Genomic DNA, 14,849 nt, shown 5'->3' with positions numbered 1-14,849 from the left:
TGTTTGCTTCGTGGAGTTTTTTTTTAATACTTTAAACTACTAAGTTAATAGTTTAACTCAAAGGCTAAACTATGTAATTTGAAAAAGACTGCCAAATAATTTAGAATTAGGGACCTTAAAAGGAAGATGCCCAAAGTGATATTTCATTGATTAATCAACTAAAAACAACAATATATTTTGAAGTACCCATCTTGCAACATTTAAACTACATATAGTAAATCGACTCTGTGCTCCACTATGACAGAAAAAAAGGAGCATTTTATTTCTTAAAAATAAGTATCTTTCTCTAGTTTCCAGAACTACAGCTTACCAACATCTATGGTAACCAAAAACAACTTGAGTGATGCAGATGACCATGCTCAAATCTAAGTGACAGGGAGACGTTTTTGCTAAGGACTAGCACTGTTTGGATCATCAGTCTGGCCCTAAAATCCAGACCTACAGGACGAAAAATACATGATGTATGTAGCCCTCAGAAAACTCACAAAATACTTGGGTAGGTTTTAAATATACAGGAAAGTAAAAGGCAAGTTTGTGACATTTACAAGAATAAATTCTTTTAAAATGAGTATGAAGTTTCGGGTTTCAGAGCTTTTTAATTAATTTTGAAACAGGAAAGCATTTGATGTGAAAGAGCAACTACAAGGAATATTCTGAAAGATGACAAGTTCATTAGCATGCAGAATAACTTGGTCTAGGTTCTGACCTGACTCAGTTCTTAAAGTCCCCTGTGCTAGATTGCAACGTATCAGATTACAGTATACTACTGTTTGATTCAAATGCAGAAAGCAAATAAACCAAGTTTCTAAAAGTAGTTCAGCTTAGAGGGCCACCATCCTTAGACAGACTTTGTACTTCTCAACGTTCTTAAAGAGTGAGCAAAACTTCTGAAAACGATGAAACTTCTCTTTGAGGGCTTGACTTTAGGAACACATACTAAAAGTTTTGGAACCCAATAATCTTCAAACCTGGTAGCAACAACTAATATTTGCATCGAGTTCAGCTGAGACTATAAGCATCGTCAGTGAGCCAAGACAGGCCTCTCTGCCTTCTTTACTGAAGATGTAACTGGATACTTTGTACTCCCTGCGGTAAGGTGCAGTCTCACGGGAATCACAGCTGTTGCCAAGGCAGTAACTTAAAGAGAGGAACCTTACCTAGTTGGTCTTAATTATCCTAATGGCCACAGCAAGTACTGTGGGAATGTCAAGAATTACAAAGTTTTTGCAGGTTCTTCACAGGCATTTCAATCATACAGCTATATTCCATTTAAATTCATCTGAAATAGGTTACTTGGCCTTATTTGAAGAATGAATTTCAATGTCCCTTGAAAGCATTTGCTTCTCACTGCAAACAAAAAATGGCTAGAAATCCAGGGCCTAGCGTGTGTGCAGTTAATCTGCACAGCATAGGAAATTTGTGATGGGGTACAGCTCTCAAAGAAAGCAGCATAGAATTAAGATACGATCAACTTACTGGGACAGAATTTGGGAGATAAATGCATCTGGAAAACACAAGCATGCGCTAATTTGTACTCGGATGAAAACTAGATATGGCGGACTTTGACACATTATGCACTCAGTGAAATGAGAAGACAAATACAGCTGTAGTTCAAGCACCCCAGAGGAAGGGTAAAAACAGATTCAGTAAGGTACACTAGCTGTAGCAAAAGAATAAAAGTAGGTACGGTGTTATATATTTAAGGTAATCATCGACAAGAGCTCTGTAACTACACAGAAACAGAAAATCAGAAAAAACAAGTTTGCACATTAAATGTCTCCCTAGAATGGAGTTGCAGACAAATTTTATTTCTAAAACACATTATCTGTGCTTATATGAAATAGCTTGATCCTTTATAATAAAATACATAGGGAAATTCACATGTCAAAATTGTAGACTAAAACATCAGGCAGGAACCTATTAAATACCAAGACTTTAGTATGGCTGGTAGCAGACAAGATGGTTTAACATACTTTAATAGAAAACTCAGTCACTCTAAAGTAGTGCTTAAGAGGCACACCTGGTTTGGTCAATGCTCAATGAAACAAACCATGTCAACGCCTTTGAAACAAACCGGTACATACAGTTACATTCAGCGCTTTGAGGAGGCTTACTTAATCATGACCCTCAGCATACTTAAGTTGGAGGAATGACTGAATCAGAAGGCTAAATTGAAATAGGCAAGATATGAGCTTTGAGTGGTTTTGTCATTGTTGCCGTTGTTTGGGGGTGTGTTTAAAAAGGTGTTTGCAGGCATTTCTCCAGGCTCTTCCACGGTACTTTCAGGTACTCCTTCAAAATAAATTCTTTTGGAATCCCAGACAAACTTCCAAGGAGAAGCATTGATCTATAATGTAGTTATCTCCCACAGCAACAGAACTGACATTAGAGAATTTTATAAACAAGCTATTTGATTTTGTACATTATGTTCCATTTAAGGCCTTGCTTAAGCACGCCAGCCTCTGGCTCTGGTCTGAGAGTCAGTGCTTAATGACATGAATAAACTGAACACAAAATGAAGTTCCTGCTGAATTCAGTGAACTCAAACACATGAAAAATAAGGTAAAGAAGGTTTTGGCCTCTGTTTCCTGGGTCCCATTCCATATCGATATTGGAAAGGAAAGTCCAAAAAACTCCATGTAAGTATCTGCACAGGACCCATGACATTACTAATAAATTATGTGGACATCAACTGCACCTGGTTCCTAGTACCTACAATTGCAAACCATGACTAATTTTCAGTAAGAGCATTCTGTGTTTTTGCATGACAGGAACGAAACTTAAAATTATCACCAGCACAGTTAAACATGAACTGCTGAGCTTTTTAAAAATTAAGCCCTGACCATACGCAGTGCACTTCATAGATGCCATTTGATTCATCAAAGTTTCTTTCCTCACATGTTTTCACCTAGGAGGATACCTTGAGTTATCAAGCATATTATTCCTCTGGATAACAATGACTTTTGGGAAGGAAGCTTTGTTTGCAATCAGACTCATTAAGCAGAAGAAAAAGAACCCTGAGACGCAGGATTTGCAATCTCATTCTCTTGTGTTATTAATATGTCTCTACTAATGCTGCAGTTAATTATTTATCACAGTAAGAGAGGAAACAGTATACAAAGCATCTGAACCTATTTAAATATCTTTAAAAAATTAAATCATTCTATGATCAGTTCACCCAAAACTAAGAATAGTATAGAATATTTAAAAGGCAGATAATAACTTATACTTTTTAAAGAAAGAAAAGGAAGGCTTCCTACTTCACATAAATAAAACCAATGAAATACAGCTTTATATAGTTGAAATTTGTTAATTAATCAGAGACACATTTTAAGGAGATTTTGACACAAATAAGGCTATAATAAATAGGTGAAATGTTATTTTTATGCATGCTATTGAATTTTAATGTTCTCATAGATTTGCTGCAATACTGATTCTAAATGTTTTCAGCTTAGATTTTGTACTTTTTACTTAGACTGTGTAATAAGGAAAGAAAATTTGTTACATTTTAATAAAGAGTGTGTCACAGAATATAACAAACATAGAAGGGCAAAATTCTTCTACAGCTATTACTTTTCAAAACTATTCAAATACTGTCATGAGGAATTTCCTCCCAACACTGGTTAGAAATAAACTGATTAAGCATTTTTCACCTTCAACAGCAGCAGAAAGGAATCAAACCAGAAAACAAAACCAATCCTCTTAAGCTATCTAGAAATGTGGTTTACTGCTCTGGAAAAGCCTGGTGAAGATACTGACTTGCCAAGGTCAAAAGAGCCAGTAGCAAAGCCAGTAAATGTGTTCTCGACTAGTTGTTACCCACCACACCTGTCATCTCAAAGTTAAAAAGCATAGCTTGACTCAGGGTATTACTAGGAGCCAAAGAAATACCAGAATCTGTTTAGCAGAAATAAGATGCATATGAGGAAAATGGGACAAAGAAAATACAATCCAGCAGTATGATAAAACTACATAAAAATTTGGTTGCAAAGGCAAAAATTTTCAGGAGGTAGCATTAACAGTGTAGTAACTGTGATGATGTAAGGCACAAATAATGTTTTGTGGGAAAATAAACTAATGAGTTGGTGTAATGTGACATCAGTTAGCGCAATAAGATTTTTACATCCCCCTGCAAATTCTGTCTTATGTCATTCAATAACCATTGCTCTGTTCAGGAAAAGACGACAGTGAAGCAGAGTTGTATGAAATGAACACCAACAAATTTGCTGAAATAGACGCTCCCTACTGGATTTCAGACAACTCACACATGTAAAAAAACCTGCTCTGTTCCTTGGTCTTCAACCTTTATCAGGTCTTGAAAGTGAGAGACAGTAACAGAGATCAGAATTTTTTTCTTTTTAATGGCATTGCTTTTAATTCAAAACAAAATGTTTGCCATTTGCACAGTATGTATATTACCATTATCCAGAAAATAAAAAAGGTAGATTACCTTTCTTTTGTATATTAGTCTGCTGACAGGGAGGGGAAAAAGAAAAAAAAATTTTTTTTTTACTTTTAGACTTTGAACATCAACATTCTTCTTTCAATACTTATACTGTATTTTTCAGAAAAAACCCTGATTCTTTAAAAAAGTTGTTATACAGCAAGTATGCCATAGTGAGACATTCCTGTACACTAGTTCTTTTCATATTGTCCTGAGTGTCCGATTTCAGTACTCAAGCAGCTGAGATAAGTGGCAGAATCCCTGCATTCTTCTTACTTTGATCAACAAGAAGAAATTTTCAGTTGAACTGTGCAAAACTGCTATGATTTCATAAATCAAATCTGGAAAGCACATGGTTTATATATAAACCATAAAGTCTCTATAACCCATCAAACAGAAAGACAATAAAACATACCTCTAAGAAAAATAGAAAAAAAAAATCCATTAACAGTTACATAAGAATCATCAACAATGTTTCAAAGACAACAGAAACATGCATACATAGTCAAATTTCCAAATATGGATATATATTTAAGCATAAGTGCTCTTATAAGAGGCTTCATTAGAGGAAAAGACATTCTGCATGACTGTTGAAGAAGTCAGTTCTGAAATAACTGAATTAGGAAGTTTTGATCAAACTGCCCAATACCAGACGTCCAGGCAGCTGCAAAAAGCAATATATTGCTACAGAGAAAAGATTTACCTGGCAAAAGATCCAATACAACATAAAAAGACAAACTGGAATCAATGAGAAATGAATTGGATTACTGGATAGAAGCATATTCTTGCATGTGTTCAAGCTACTGGGAAAGTAATAGAGCCAGCAGGTATAAAAAAGGCCTTCCAAGTGTCTGCTTACCCTTTCATGATCCAATCATAGCCATCCTGTTAATCAGGTTGGATTACATCCCAGATATTAATTTGGCAAACAAAACAATGGTCTGATTCAGTCTGTCCCCTTCAAATATGCTGAAAACAATCTGCCACTGATAATCTTGCCATGCGTGTACCCCTGGAAAGCCATCTGATCAATTTATGCCTAGATGATAGTAGAAGTTTAAACTCAAATATGAATGATATAAGGCTTTCCCTATTCATTAATCGTCTGTAAACTCATTCTCTGCTTCCCAAGGAAGTGCTGAAACATTGGCAGTGAAGGGAGACAGTTCGAAGGGTTATGGACTCCTTTCAACTATAAATAAATACTGTATGTACTAACAAAAGATCACTGGCTTAGAAGTAGGCGAAAGCATAACTTTCTCACTGGCCCTGTTCTGCTGTCGCAATTCGGTTTTGTAAACAGCTTCAGCAACCTGAGCCTTTCTAATAGATCCTTCCCTAAAACAGTGTTGATAACACAGCAATATTTTGGTTAAGCTGAACGGTGCTTGCACAACATCAATCTTTTTCTCATCCTGACACCCCCCACACCCCCAGCCCGCAGTGAGCAGGCTAGTGGCAGGCCAGAGATGGGGAGAGGGCACAGCTGATCCGAACTGGCCAGAGGACTGCTCCTACCACGTAACACCATGCTCAGCAATAAAACGAGGGTAGTGGAAGAAGGTTCCTATGGTGGTGGCAATGGGGAGGGTTATATCTTCCAAGAGGACCATTTCTCTGAGACTTGCTGGGCATTAGTCTGTTTGTGAGAGGTGGCAAGTGACCCTCTGTTTCACTTGTGGGTTTATTTATTTTTTTTTTCCCCCCTCTTCACTTAATAAACTGTCTTTATCTCAACCTATGAGTTTTCTTGCTTTTGCTTTTCCTTTTCCGATTCTCTCTCCAGTCTCATTAGGCAGAAGGGAGTGAGCAAGTGGCTATGGGGGTACTCAGCTGCTGGTCTCAGTCAACCCACCACAATGTATTAAGTTCTTTAGTTTTACATTTTTTCCCTTCTCCTTTACTGTGGTATGCTGTTAAGCATAAGCAATACTTTGTTTTAGATCGCTGTTTTCAGTCAGTCTCAGTTCCTGAAAAGAATGCCCACAGCAAGCCAAATCCTGTACGATACCTGGGTACCAACAGCGGAGGGTAATAGAAAGGAAGAATCACAGAGCTCCATCCTCTGGAGCTGAACGTTCCTGGTGTAAAACTTAAAGACTGGCTATTTGGAAGATTCAGATATTGCTGTAGGCATAAAATCCATTAGCTAATATGCATATAGGATCAATATACCACCTCTTTTTTTGTCCATAATCATGTTGATGACATGGAGTAGCAAGAAGGCGGCACTTGCATATTAAAGGAAATGTTTAATACCTAATATTCCTAACTATTTCCATAAGAAAGTTTTTGTTGCTGGTTATAAGGAAAACAAATGCAAAAATTGAATACGCAGTTCAGTTCCAAAAAGGATTTCAATTTTCAGTATTTAAACTCTCCATAGAGATGCAGTTTTTGATACAGAAGGAATGTTATTTATCTCTCTCCATAGATTAACAGTAAAGCACTGGCCTGCATCAAGTTCTGCACACAAAATTTCAAATACCATTTCCAAGTTTTGTACGCAGTAGTTTCAGGGAAGAGTATACTGGACTGTGCAACCTTAACACCACAGAAGAGCAGCCTAAGTCAGGCTGTCAGGTATGCTGATTAAATATAGAGAAAGCAACTGCAGCCTCCTATATAGCAACACGTCCTGTATTTATTTTAACACGAACTCTACTACAATGACTTAGAAGAAATTATAAAAGAAGTCATATTTCCAACTTTTTTCCTGGAGAAATACACAACCTCTAGAATTCCACTTCACCAGCAAGGCTCTTTAAGGATAATTCATAAAAATGGAACACCTATTTCAAACACCTGTGAAGTCAATAGTGGCTTTTTCTCCTACTGCAAGGAAAATGAAAATGCAGGAACAGAACAGTTATACGGCTAAGCACAGATGGACATGTTTTCAGCCAGGAAAAGAAAGGTTTTAATGCTTTTAGACCTTCTAAAGTGCATGTACTTCCAAGAACTGAGGTTTCTGTATGGAAAATAAACATTTCCCAGTCCAATGTAGTTCACACAATACATCCTAGTATTACTAGATTTACTACCTAGACACACAGAGTCAAGGAGAAATACTTTATTTTAGGGCTCCTTAATCCCTGTATTTTCTCTTTTAGGAAGGTTTGTAATTCTCTAAAATTTTAAATTAACCACAGAAGTTGTATATATTTACAAATTACAACTTGTATGTTTGTTTATTTTACCTTTTAGAGAACTGAAAAAGACAAGGTTGCGAGTGTTCTATTAATGCTGTTTGGGTAAATTTAATCAGCTAATGTGCAATCTGCGTATCACTTAATATATGAAATGCTGTGCTGCAATTTTAAAGAAAAAAATCATAATGCATTGCCTGGAACTTGGGAATAGAAAAATTAATGGAAAATGTCTTTGTACCTCAGTTTAATGAAACAACATCTGGAAGATTACTTGTCTAATAAGAAGCATATCAACAAGCCTGATGCATAACAGAAGTAAGAAAAGTATGTATTTTCTAAATTTTGCCATCTGGGAGCTTTATGCAAGAATAAATACTCTTATCGGCTGGATAAATTCTCCGATTCTCTATGAGTGCAGAACACTAAGTGGCTTCCCACAGTGACCTCATTATATAAAGATCTCTTAGGAGTTACTCTGCTGTGTATTTCTGCTCCAAACCCTGGCTAACACTGACCTACTCCATTTATTGTCATCATGGCTAGATTTCACCTCATTCAATGAACTGATGATACTTTTTCCCCAACACAGAAAGAATAAGTGAAGGCAATAATGACAGCTTGTAACAAAGATTTAAGTTGAATGCCCAGCACTTTAAAACTCAGGCTAATTATTTAAGTATGTAAAAGCAGAGCCAAGAAGAATGCTACACACCTTTTTCCCTTCCCCTTTGCCTTCTCCCAAAACTGACCTTAGCTTTAAATTTTTTAAAAAGTTTATCCACTTAAAATGTTAAACAATTGTTTCAAAGACTGCTAACATCCTGTGAGACAGAGATACTTTATTTTCCTATGTCCAAAACCAATGTGAAGTTCCAGATTGCTAAAATAGGTAGTGGCTAAGAACATGTGGCTCAGCTCAAACAAATGAAGTGAAAAGATTTTTTAATCCTTAATTAAAGTCTATAATTTTAATTTCCCCATTCTTGGAATTCCAAACTTAATTCCATAAGGAAAATTCAACATGAGAGTTTAAAAAGAAGTCAAAACAGCTACTGGTTGCAGGCAAAGCTCTGCTCAACTTCTATGCTGGAAAGTCTACAAAACCAGCCCTAGCTTCTAATATGAAACTGCATCTAAGTTCACATTACAGCAACTTTATCACATTGCAAGGCAAAACCTCCCACTGCTTCTGTGACAAGATGACAGCATGACATGGTGTTCGTCTCTAAAGGCACAGGTCATACCAAGCACATGTACAAGCCTAGGAAGGAAAAACCTTTATCTTCTGCTAGCTGCTGCTAAAATACAGACTTTATAAACAGTTGTTTAGCACATAATTTCTAGTGTATTTGTATAAAATAGATGCAGTTCTTATTTGAAATAAAGGTCTCTCTAATGTCCAACTATGGTTTTGGTTAACATGCCTTTGAATTCTTTCCAAGCAGTAAAAGCATAAAAAGGCATTAGAAAAAAGGGAGGAAAAAATATTTTAAAAGCAAAACAATTAAAAGTATAGTGGCTTTGATAGCCTTCATCAGTAGTAGGGACCCCAGCTTCTTCTGTAGTTACCTGTCTGGATATGTAATTCAACTTCATCTATAAAAGCAAATGACCTCCCTGTAGCCTCCAGATTACACCCTGCAGGCTTTCTGGAATTCTGATGACCTCAGTGCGTGCCCTTCAAAATCTGAAGTGCTGTTTATTGAGTTTATCAAGTTATTTTTCCCCAGCCCCCTCCCTCTGCACTGGGGTCAGAGCGCTGGATGGGAGCTGCCGGGCTTGCTGAGGGGGCACGGTGACGCCCTGCGTGGGAAGGAGTTGGCGCCTGCTACCTCTCACAATGGTTCCAGCCGGCTCTGTACCCCGGGCAAAGGGCAGCTGCTAAACCCCACTGCAGGCTCGACCCCCACTGCCCTGCTCCAAAACATCCTCCTGGCATGGAAGTGAACCGCACCCTCATGCAGGCCACCCCAACTGCCCATGGGATGGATCCAATTCCCAATTTGTATATTATTCATTTCTTCTGTGGCTGGAGGTTTGTGTTGGTTGGCACTAAGTTAAATGGAAGGAAAATCCCTGACTTGAGACTGTTTTGCCGAACACAGATAATTTTGTTCACGTCAAAAAGACTTCGCTCTTGCTTCAATGTTCTTTAGACCAGGTCCCATAAAACCCTCAAACACCCAAGAAGCTTTCCCCAGGCTTACAGCAGGAAGCATAATGAAGGGTCCCAGTCTGAAAGTGCTGCCAAGGCCCTAGTGGTTTTATTATGGGGGCACTCCTAGAAACTGTGGGCAACAAAGTGAACCAGGCCCTTAAAAGAAACCCAGTGCTTTTACTTGTTACTCAGCCCCTCCAGCTGTTGGGGTTAGCCAACATAATTGACAGTAAACACCCAAGTATCTGTAAATAAGGTGATTCTTCTGTAGCTACTGTTAACTCTATCCTTCTTTATGAAGTCTCCCACATCCTTATTAAAAAGCAAGAAGATAGGGAAGGAATTGTCAACTTGAAACTTACTTTTCTCTAAAGCAGCAATGACCATTAAACTCTTTGGCATATATATACACAATATAAAATTACACACTGAGGTATAGTCAATTTATTTAAACCCGTGTCATTTGCCCTTGCATAATTTAGCCTTGACATCTAGCACATTGCAAAGAATCTGGGAGGTCGGATTAATAACTGAAAATTATGTAGCTAACATAACTGCTAAAGGTCAAGTATACCTTTCTGATGCAGTAGCATATGGGTTATGAAAAGCTCACACTACCAGAAAACAGACACCTTTTAAAAGGAAATGTTTCACCACATAATAGAAAAAGTTGCACTGCCCCACTGCTGCAAAGTTTTATTCATTCACAAATAGAATATCCAAGACATGTTCCCATTCACAGCACGCTAATATTAATAGATCTGTGTTTTCTCCCTTTTTTGTATAGCTTCAGAAAGCCAATTCCCCTCTGTGTTTTTATACCTGTTGAAAACTTAATGGCCAGATGTAGTCAAAAGTTCAACAAGGTTTTAGTCTCTCATGAATTATTTTTCAGTTAATTTTGACAGATAATTAGCATCAAATCAGACTTAAGTTCTCCCTCTCCACTCTTTTTTTTTAAAACCAAATCTGAATATTTTAATTTTACATTTCACTGAATATTAAAGCCAAAAAGTTTCTTTCTTCTGTTCCTCTCCTTGTCCCCAGGTGAAATATAATTCATTGTATGCAATGCAGGTACAGTACATATGAATATATTCCAAAGTAACTTGTGCATACATTTACTTCAGTGAAAATAAAATTTATTATTAATTTATATAAACCTATTAGATATTTCAGAATGCTATTTCTAGCTTAGTGTGCTTTTTAGGAGTTATTAGCAGGAAGTTGTCATATACCTAGTGCAATTTATTTCAAAGCAGAGGAAGTTCAAAAGGAATTGTGATTGCTTTCCAGTTTTTAAATACACATAATACAACCATCAGTGTGAACGTAAAAGTAGATAAAAGCATGTTTTAATGCCAAAGCATTAAATAAAAAGGCTAGAAAGAATATGAGCTGAAAGGCATGACTACTAGTCACAGGAAAGGATAAAAATTAGCACCATTTTTCAAAAAAGAAGTTATTTTTTTCCTTTGTAACATGTAATGGTAACAGAGAACTGCTATATTGTATATAAAGAATAATACAACTCATAGTGCTCACGGATCCTTTTTAGAAACTTCTAAATTGGATTTAGACTGGAATCAGATTTCAAGCAAAAATATTTTGAGGATATCTTAAACTCCAGTCTACCTCAATGAAAAGCTGACATTTCAAAGTTACCAACTACTCAAACTGCTCACTGACAAGTCACTCATTCCAGGTTTTTCTCAAGTGAAACTGAAATTATCAGCATATAGCTACCGCAAAAATACATTTATATATTCTGTAGTTTGCATACTCTGTAACTAGAATTTGACGGTTTGCTGACTGATGACCTCAATAAAACTTACGTAACAGGGATTACATTTATATTCTGTATGAATGGGAACTAAGTATTTCATCAGTATTAAAGGACTTTGGAAAAAGAAATAGTGTACCTTTTATATGGTTCTTCCTTCATTCTTTGACACCTTCCCCCAAGAGGTTTAATATGAAAAAGTTGTCCTTAAAAGTAAAGAATAAATAGTCTCTTCAAGAACTAATTTGCTACACAGCCACAGAATTACAATTTCAAGATTTACCCAAATATCTTCAAAATGTAGATTTCAAAAAAAAAAAGTCTCCTAATAAAGATAATTTATATGCAATACCAATCATGTTTATACGTAGTAGTACAGGGATAGAAAATGTAATAGTGAAAGATGGAACACATCTGCAAAAAGACAATGTAGTAATAAGTTTTTTTACCAATCTGCTTTAACAGGTATACTAGCATAATAAATATACTATCTGTGTCCCTCATGTGTATTCAGCATGTGTAAAAGTCATGCAGCCAAACACGCTGACACTTCAGTGGGAGGTCAAATTATTGTTTTGGCACTTCTGTCATGCCTGTCATTTCAATTCCACTTTATCAAATTACAGATTGCTAGATAGAGTTGGATTAAGAGGAAAGATAGACACACACACACACAGAGGAGCAATTGTCATCACTTCAGTTGTGAAATTCCATAATTGCATGTCAGTGACAGGAAGAACAAGAGAGCAGTAATAGGACTGACATTATGATCATTCAAATACTATGAAACTTTCCAACAAGACTTTGCACTGTGTCAAGCTACATGCCAGGAAATGGACTGGATTTCTGAGTATTTCCTCACATTAGAATTGCCAATATTTATTAGGCTGACTAATGCTGTGTGTTAGGTTCTAGGGCAAATTTCAGCTACCTGTTTTTCCACACCAAGTGCTTTTACTTGATAAGAACATAAACTAAACAAAGGAAAAGAAAAATCCTATGATTTAAAAATCATGACTAAAAGTAATATGAATAACAAAAAATGATACCTAAACAACTAAGCCTATAGGGTGGATTCAACTTTGAGTTTTAGGATATCTGGACTCCAACAGATCTTGAATTAAAATCATTGTGGAGGAGTCAGCCATGAATTTCAAGTAACTTCTCGGTAATAAACAACCAACAAAAAGTACCCCCACGCCTCAGATAATTTTACCCTTTCGCGGAATTTTTGAAAGCTTCCAGCTCCGTACTGAGGAAGACTCAAGAAGCATCATGTAAATCTGACTTACATGAGCCAAGATGTCAGTGGAAACCTCTGGCGCATTGTGACAGGTGGATACTATTCTTGGAACAGCTTGTTATTCTCACTTCTGGGTGACTCCCCCTTGTTTCTGAATTCTATGGTCAATCCTCTATGTGGTCCTATCATACGATGGTTCAATAATACACCTTAATATTTGTACAACAGTTAAAGAGGCAGAAGAAATAGGAATAATTTGTTCACTCTAGTACACACCAGAAGGCTCATTAATTTTCAAAACTTCCTTAGGTTTCTCCAAATCTATATCCAAACACAATTTAGACACTTCCTTACCAATCCATTGGAGTCAGTGATCTTTCCTCATCAAAAAATGAATTTCTTTTAATGTGAGGAAAAATGCCTCTCAAAACTCTACAAAACAATGCAGATGGCACAATGCCTTCACAGGAGAATAAAAATGACACTTACTCATATTTACTGATAGGAAGCTCCTAAACATCAGAAAAAGGGATTACAATGAAAGGAAACAGTATATAAATATATCCACATCTTAGATGCCAGTGGTTGAGTCAGTCCCTCCTGTAAGTTGCTTGTAAGTTCTTCACTATTTGATACCCTTATTAATTCCCTCCCACAGTAACCTGAAGAATATTAAAGAAACTGGATAAATTTTCTTCCTACTGATAAGACAAAATTTTCCTTTAAACTTTCATGCTATTTCTTTTTCTCCTCATTTTGTCTCAGACTCACTTGGTAACCTTGCCTATGTCTCCCCTTCACACTTCTATTTCCCCATATGTAACCTGAGCAATATAAATATAAGTATTTCCCTCATAGGTGTTTTTAATTTGTTTGTGAAGTACTTTGAGATCCTCTGACAGAAGGTACTAAAAAAAAAATTATGAAATATTTTCCACAGCAGGCATAGAAAAGGAAAGGCATTACTGCCTATACCATATCCCACAGAAGGTAATAGGGAGTTATGAAACATTATGCCACTACAGGGAAATTTTCTAACTTACTGACCTATCATGTTATTGGCCTAATGCATACCCATAAAGTCTATTGCTCTCATAAAGCCTCTGCACTCTGAGCTCAGAAGTGGTAAATTTTAAAGTCAAGATGCATCTCAAAAATGTTCTCTCCGTGAGCTACTTTCCTTCTCAAGAACAGAAAATGAAGCAAGATATCCTGAGTGACCTTGAGCCACCAAGCTAATAACACTTAGCTGCTAGTTAACGGTCAGCATTATGTTGCCTGCAAGGAATACTGAAGAGAATGTCACTGCACATTACAGCAAAAGTGAGTCTATTACTAAAAAGAGCAAGCTGAAATAAAACAAAAACTAGAAGCCAAAGCTGAAGAATAAAACATTCCTAGCACAGTAAAAACTAGCTGAAACAAAGTTATCCAGCACAGAAAGGTCATTGTAAGTTAACTTTCCATTCAGTTTTCAATGTCTCAATTTTCCATTTCAGATGGAAATATAAAAGGGAGGTGGGGGAGTAAGTGGAAGATAATTTCATATCAGAGTTTTGGTTGCACAGCATTGCCATGAATTAATTTGATGATACGACAAAACGCAATTGCAGAGTAAAACAAAGTATTCCCTTTGTGCTCTGTTCAGCCCTCAAAGACAAAGCAGGCCTGGGAGAAATCTTATTTCCAGTTCCTTTTTTTTTTTGTATTTTTGAAGATTCCTGCTCTATGAAAGCCCCATATAAACATATGAAAAAACAAAGAGAACTGTTCAGACCAAATAAATAAGTGAACTGATTAAATAAAAGACGAGGAAGATTTATTAAGGGCAGGTTTTCCAGGTAATGGGAGGTGATGAAGCCAGTGTAAGAGCAACCGAAAAAAAAAAAGCTTTACATATTAGCAAGTCTTTTTAGAGTGGAGACCAAGACTAGAGTTTGGTTACATCAAATGAAAGAGAAGATTTTAAAGGAATCCACACGATCTGCCTCTTGGCAAAATACACAATACCCATATTAATTCCCTTCAGTCACAACCATTTAGTTTTTCCCCCAGCACACAGAGTTACA

The 14,849-nt window shown here is 36.6% G+C and overlaps 1 protein-coding gene across 8 annotated transcripts in view; it reads right to left on the bottom strand.

Annotated features, from left to right (window-relative positions):
• Positions 1-14,849, bottom strand: part of LOC141919139 (RNA binding protein fox-1 homolog 1) — a 766,805-nt gene that overhangs the window by 592,798 nt on the left and 159,158 nt on the right. Inside the window, exon 1 of one of the 8 annotated variants that reach the window (XM_074814155.1) lies at positions 11,677-11,695. The exons of the other annotated variants lie outside the window; for them this stretch is intronic. The gene's annotated coding sequence lies outside the window, so the exon portion shown is untranslated. Of the gene's footprint in view, positions 1-11,676; positions 11,696-14,849 lie in introns of those variants that run through there. 8 annotated transcript variants of the gene reach the window in all.

Source organism: Strix aluco, unplaced genomic scaffold (genome assembly GCF_031877795.1).
Source record: "Strix aluco isolate bStrAlu1 unplaced genomic scaffold, bStrAlu1.hap1 H_1, whole genome shotgun sequence".
Classification (NCBI taxonomy): Eukaryota; Metazoa; Chordata; class Aves; order Strigiformes; family Strigidae; genus Strix; species Strix aluco.
Note: the sequence above shows the minus strand (reverse complement) of the source record. Positions and strands in the feature narration are given on the sequence as shown.